Consider the following 6,692-nt stretch of genomic DNA (forward strand, 5'->3'; position numbering starts at 1 on the left):
TAGTACTCATGAAAATCCTACAGATATGATGACTAAGTCACTTCCTATAACCAAGTTTGAGCATTGCTTAGACTTGATTGGTTTTCATTGTTGAAGTGAAACCCTTAAGGGGTTTTATGGAAGAGGTGGAAAACTTGTTCGTTGAGAGTTCGCGATGAAGAACTTGTTCATTGAGAATTCGTGTCAAGGTGAAGATTGTTAGAATTGAGTGACCTGGATCCTCATTAAAATAAAATACAGTGGTAAAATAAAATAGAAGTAAAATATTATAGAACTACACTTCTTTTATTTTAGTTTAGAATAAGGTTTTTCAGCCTTATTATACTTCATCTATTTGATATTGATTAGAATAAGGTGTTTCAACCTTACTACACTAATTCTATTAGAATATGATTTTACAAGCCTATAATTAGACATAGTCTACTCCTCTTGTAATCATTCGAATTCGACATAGTGAATTATTTTCTCCTCTGCCCGTGGTTTTTTCCGAAAGGGTTTCCACGTGAAAATTTGTGTGTTCTTTATTTTTCTTTCTCTTTTCTTTGTGATACATTGTAATTATCGATGTTCTATTTTTTTCACAACTCTTACTCTTGCACTTTCAAAAATCTGCAAGGTGTTTTGTTTCAAAAGCTAAAATCTCTTTTCATTTTAGTAGCATTGAGGACAATAGTGGAGAGGTTCTGATTATATCACGCTATAATGAATTTGATTGCTGATTAGTGCTTTGAATCAAGCAAGTATTGATGTGTCAAAATTTGGTAACCTTGTTTAAGATTATAGTCATCTCAGTTCATTTTTCTCTCCCTCTTGTGTATAGAGTAAACTTGTTGACATAGATTTAGTTTCTCTCCCTTTTGTGTTTTATTCTTGTTCTCATTCTTGTTTTTCTATAGGAAGTGCGCTTTTACCCTAAAAATCAATGCCATTCAATTAGCGTATGTTTTCTTAAAATTTATTCAAAAATTAAATATCGAATATTTTATTTATTAAAGGATTTTTTTATACAACTAAGTGAGTATTTAATTTAAGCATTTAAAAATAAATAAATTTCTATATTAAACTTTTGTAACTACAGCAGGAGTATTTATCATATCCCTTTGCCCATAATTTGTTTTGAATTTAATTATGTTTTTAACATGTTTAGAATATTTTAATAAGAGAGAAACAACTGATTTAATAATTAATCCATGTAAATATATATTTCATTGTTTTTGTCAAGAGCTTTAACTGTAAGTTCTTTTCAACTATTACATGCTATGTTCGAACATAGATGGAAACAGTAGGATGAGACAATTAAGTTAAGGGCAACTTGTTAACATTTATGATTTACATGTTTTAGATTGATCCAGTTAGCAAATGATTATTAATCTATGCTACAAATGAGTTTAATTGTATTGAAGGATTTGCTTTTATCTTATAGAGGATTTTTTTTGTGATAGAAAAGAGAGTAAAAAAGAAAACTGCATAACACAATTCAAATTCCCTTTCTGGGGAATTTAAAAAATTTGCAACCTTTGCTTATTTATGTGAGCCATCTTTTTTCAGTCTGTCAACTTCCGGATTCTTTTCTCTAGAAATATGGCAAATGCTCTAATACTGAGTTTGTGAAAGCAGCTAAAGAATCCTCCTAGTCAGAGCCGTAGTGGGTCCATCTGATGCAATTACTTGGAAGGCACTAGCCACTTCAATACCGTCTGTTCGAATCTGCACTTCCTTAAAACCTCAATCAATCAATATGCTTAAGCCATCGAAAATGCCCCACAATTCTGCCTCAAACACTGAACAACTCCCCGGAAATCTATTGAAACCGAAGATCCATTTCCCACTATGATCATGAAAAATTCCCCCTACTGTAGCAGAGCCATCCTCAGGTCTAATAGGTCCATCAGTATTTAAGTAAATCCCAAGCCCCGACACGTTAGGACATGAACATGGATGATGAGGCAAAATTGAATGTCTACTACCAGCTATCATAAAATGTTTGGCCTAGCTAAGTGAGGCCTTAATAATGTCATTACTACTCCAGGACATACCTTGAAAAATAAATCAGTTAAGATTTTTCTATATGTGCCAGATGAGGATTCCGAAAAAGCATTGCAATTCAACCTCCCCTAATCCAAGATCGTATTTGTTCTGCAAATTAGATGTGATCCATTCCTGCAAATTACCAGGAAAAAAACTAACAAGACGGTCAGTAGGGATTAAAAGGTTCCATATATCTCTTGTAGGAAGGCAATCCCAAAAAGTATGTAATAGATCTTCAATGATATGCCTACAAACCCCACACATTGAGCTATGATTGATCCCCCACTGAACTCTTTCCACATTCATGAGCAATCTGTGTTTGAGTACAAGCCAAATAAAAAATCTAACTCTTTGTGGACCATGAAATTTCCAAGGGGTCTTCCACACTTCCTCCTTCTGCTTCCATGAATTTCCCTGTATTTTCCTATAAGCGCTCTTGACAGAAAAAGAGCTTGTCATCATTCCTCCCCAGATATTCATATCTTCTCCCGCTGAAGGGTGCAGTGGAGGAATCCCAATAATCTTACAGATGATCGTATCTAGCACCCAAAGCCGAAACAAATCAAGGTTTCAAGTACCATCATGTAAGACCATGTCACCTAACGAGCAATCTAGATCAAGGTTTGAATGGTCAGGAATCAAATTAACAAGGGGTCCCACATTAGAGATCCATGGATTTCACCAACATCTAACATTTCTCCCATTCCCCATAGACTAGAGCAAGTTCTCGCGAATGAGAGGCCAAACCTTTATGAGGGCTTTCTATAGAAATGAGCATCTACTTCGTGACAAACTTTTTGGAATTCCATTTGAAATCCTATATCTTGCACAGAGGACCTGAACCCAAAGGGATTTAGAATCAACCACAAGTTTAAAACCTAACTTCATTACGAACGAATTATTATGATCCTGCAACTTCTAAACAACAAGCCCACCTCGCTCCCGAGGTTGACAGACATTTTTCTAACCCACTAAAGCTATTTTTTGACTGTTACTCGAATATCCCCAAACAAAATGACGGACCATGCGCTCAATCTCCTCACAAAGACCTTTTTGGATCATCACTGACTGCATGAAACAGGAAGGAATCACCATTAAAATCGATTGTGCAAGAGTAGCTCTACCAACTAAAGACAACGACCTTGCCTCCCAACTTTGTAGTTTTTTATGAACCTTTTCCACCACAAAATGAAAAGTACTATTTGTGACTCCATCATGAAATAAGGGAACCCTTTGAATATCCACCAAGGTTCTAAACTCTTTGAAATCTAAGAATATGACATAGACTACCTCCTAAAGCATCACCAACACCTTCAAAGAAGCATACATTCATTTTATTGGCATTAATCTTATGCCCAGAAAAATCACAAAAGTTATCCAACACCTCTTTCAAACTGATTGCTTGATCCTATTGAACTTGACCAAAAAAATCAAATCATCTACAAAGAAAAGGTGAGACAAATGAGGACCTAATCGGGAAAGTCTGATAGGTCACCATTTACCAGAAAAATGCTAGATTGAATACTGTGGCCAAGCCACTCCATGCACAAAATAAAGAGATAAAGGAGAGCGGACAACCTTATCGGACACCCCTAGATGGATGAAAATTTTGATTTGGTGTTCCATTCTACAAGATCTGCATAGTAGTTAGTGATAGCAGACATAATTACATTACAGAGGAAGTTCGACATACCTGCAGCATGGAGAGAAGCACTAATAAACTCCCATCATACACAATCATAAGCTTTCTCAAGGTCGATCTTTATGGCCATTCGATTACGGGTATTCTTTTTAATTCTCATGGAATGAGAAACCTCCTGTGCAATGATGATATCATCCATGGTGCTCCTTCCCACAATAAACCCTGTTTGCTTTTGACCAATAATTATTGGGATGACCAGCTTAAACCGATTAGAGATGATTTTCATTACCAACTTATAAAGGACTGAACACAAACTAATCAGCTGAAACTGCAAAAAAACACTCAGGATTCGGAACCTTCAGAATGAGGACGATTAGAGAATTATTGAATTTTGGATCAATCTTCTCTTCAGCAAATATTATCTTGACCCACGAACATACCGATTCTCCAAGACAATTCCACTGACTCTAAAAGAAAAGGGCATGAAATCCTTCACTCCCACGATCCTTTAAAGGACCCATATCAAACATGGTGGACTCAATCTCCTCACTAGAAACTAGTTTGTTTAAAAAATGAATCTCATCATCCTCAAGTTTCGAAAAAGAACTCATCGGATGACCCCTCAAAAATGTCTGATTCTCTCCATACAAATTCTCAAAAAAATGGATCACCTCATGATGTAATTTATCCTCATTAAAAATCCAGTCCCCCATCTCATTTTTTAAAGCCATAATCATGTTCTGGTTCCTTCTTTTAACGGTATGCTTATGGAAAAAATTTTATATTTTGACCCCCTAAAGAAAGCCAATCACATCTCATCTTATGTTTCCAAAGGAGCACTTCATGATGCAGGACATATTCTAGTTCCTCCCTAACTGGCCACTCCCTTTGACATAAAGAGTCAGAATAAGAAAAATCCATTTCTCTTTGAATATTTCCCAAAGTCTGAATCAAACTTTTTTTTTCGAAAACCAATGTGACCAAACACCTTCTTATTCTAGTCCTTTAAAAGACTCGTAAAGTTGGATATCGAAGTGGACATAGACCCAGTGAAAGCCCAATTATCTTTAAAAAATGTAGTAAAATCAATATGTTCAACCCGTCCAGCCAGAAAGCAAAACGATCTACCCAAAGGAGAATGAATCCGAGTACGTACAGAAACAAGAAGAGGTTTGTGGTCAGATTTGAGCCTTGGAAGATGAGTAACCGAGCAATTCAAGAAAGAAGCCAACCAAGCATAATTTCCAATAGCTCTGTCAAGACGCTCAAAAACACCACTCCTAAGCCAAGTAAAGGGCACACCCTTGAAACCTAAGTCATGAATCTTAAAAGACTCCATAAAATCTCAAAAAATAGAACATCTCTTACTACGAACTCGCCCACCTTTCTTTTTACTAGAAGCTCAATAGCATTAAAGTCTCCTACTGCCATCCAAGGAAAATCATAGTTTGGAATGGAACCCTTCAAATCCCTCCAAAGTTTCTTACACTTTTTACTATCATGGCTACCATAAACGAAGACAACAAAAATCAGCCGTTGTGTTGTACTATCAAAAACCTTAGACACAACAAATTGAGGGTGACTCCGGATAATTTCCACTCGAATTGAATTCTTCCACCCATAAAAAAACCAATTGCTTCCACTCGATGAGAGTGCTGAAAGCCAAGACTATCGATAATCAAATCAGCTTTGCTGCCACTAATACAGGTTTCAAGAAGGCCAACAATATCTGGCTTGTGTTCTCGATTATATTCATTAAAAAACCTCAAAAACTTTTAGCTAGAACACCCTTGAAAATTCCAAGAAAAAAAAGAAAAAGTCATAAATATAAATAAAATTTAGAGAAAAAGAGAACTTACCATAAACCATGGTTATCAGGTACCTTCAAGGTCCACCCCAGTACTTTTTAAGCAACCTTTCTCAGACTCCAACTGGATCTGTGAGCTAATAAATTTTGCCATGGAACTCATAGAGTCTATCAATGGCACCCTTGTACTACCAGAATTTTTTACACGCCCTCCACGTTCACGAATTTTTTGCTGATAGCACCACTACTACGAAAAGGACCACTTTTTATCACGAACCCCCTCCCTTTCGAAAGATGGGTCCATTTTTCTCTCTCAATCGTGTCACCAACTCCAAAAGGCTTGGTATTATTTATTTCCCCATTTTCCTTAAAAGTGACAGCTGAGTGATTTTTTGAATTAAGAAAATCCCCATTTATTTCCACGGTTGACTCTATTGGCCCACCATAGGTCGAATTAAAATGAGAATTTAAATTCGTAAGGCCCACACTCTTCCTATTATCTTCCTTTTCCATATACGCATCAATTTCCATAATTTTTTCATATTCATTAATTAAAGAAGACACATTAGTTAAAGAATTTAGATAAGTTAAAACCTTACCTCTGTGGTCTTTGTGTGCTGGTACAGATGACTCTTTAAAGTGCTGCTGCCCGATGAGTGAAGCCGTGTGCACTGGCCCAATTAACGACACAGGCCCCTACTGCCCATCTAATGATAAAAATTTCTCTGGCCAATTTGCATCACAAAACTCTACTGCCCAACTAAAGGAACAGTTGAACCCGGCCTAAGGACTTCCATGTCCAATTTCCCTCCTAAGCCCATCGTTTTTGGCACAAAATCTAGCTATTTTTCAGCCCCACACGAGATCTCCATCCCCTCTAAACAAATCTGTTCCAACGGGCTAAAAGTGTTGTGATTGTACTAGAAAAAACATATATGTTCTCCCTATTTATTGGTTAATTTATTCCCATTTAGTTATTTTTAGCATACATTTTAGTATTTTCAGTTTATTAAATTATATTTTATAACCCAGTGAATCCTAGCCTATTTTATCCTTAATTTTGCTATCTTTCTGCACAAATGTCGTTGCATTAGTTAATTCCAGATTGCGTCCAGAATTGTCGCTGCAGTTGACAGTTGTTTGATAAGAGCCAACCATGCGTGAGCTGTCCAATCTGGTATAACTGCCCTGTACGTACAAGTACAGAAGAATCTT

General features: G+C 36.3%; 1 long non-coding RNA gene across 2 annotated transcripts; it reads right to left on the reverse strand.

Annotated features, from left to right (window-relative positions):
• Positions 1–1,301: 1,301 nt before the first annotated feature.
• Positions 1,302–5,843, reverse strand: LOC107899190 (uncharacterized). 2 transcript variants are annotated; one of them, XR_001684598.2, is made up of 2 exons: positions 3,607–5,843; positions 1,302–2,865 (listed from the first exon to the last, which is right to left on the reverse strand). It is a non-coding gene; the product is annotated as an uncharacterized lncRNA (long non-coding RNA). The 2 variants fall into 2 exon arrangements; XR_001684597.2 differs by having other exon boundaries at positions 1,302–3,467.
• Positions 5,844–6,692: the final 849 nt, after the last annotated feature.

This window comes from Gossypium hirsutum, chromosome D04 (genome assembly GCF_007990345.1).
Source record: "Gossypium hirsutum isolate 1008001.06 chromosome D04, Gossypium_hirsutum_v2.1, whole genome shotgun sequence".
Classification (NCBI taxonomy): Eukaryota; Viridiplantae; Streptophyta; class Magnoliopsida; order Malvales; family Malvaceae; genus Gossypium; species Gossypium hirsutum.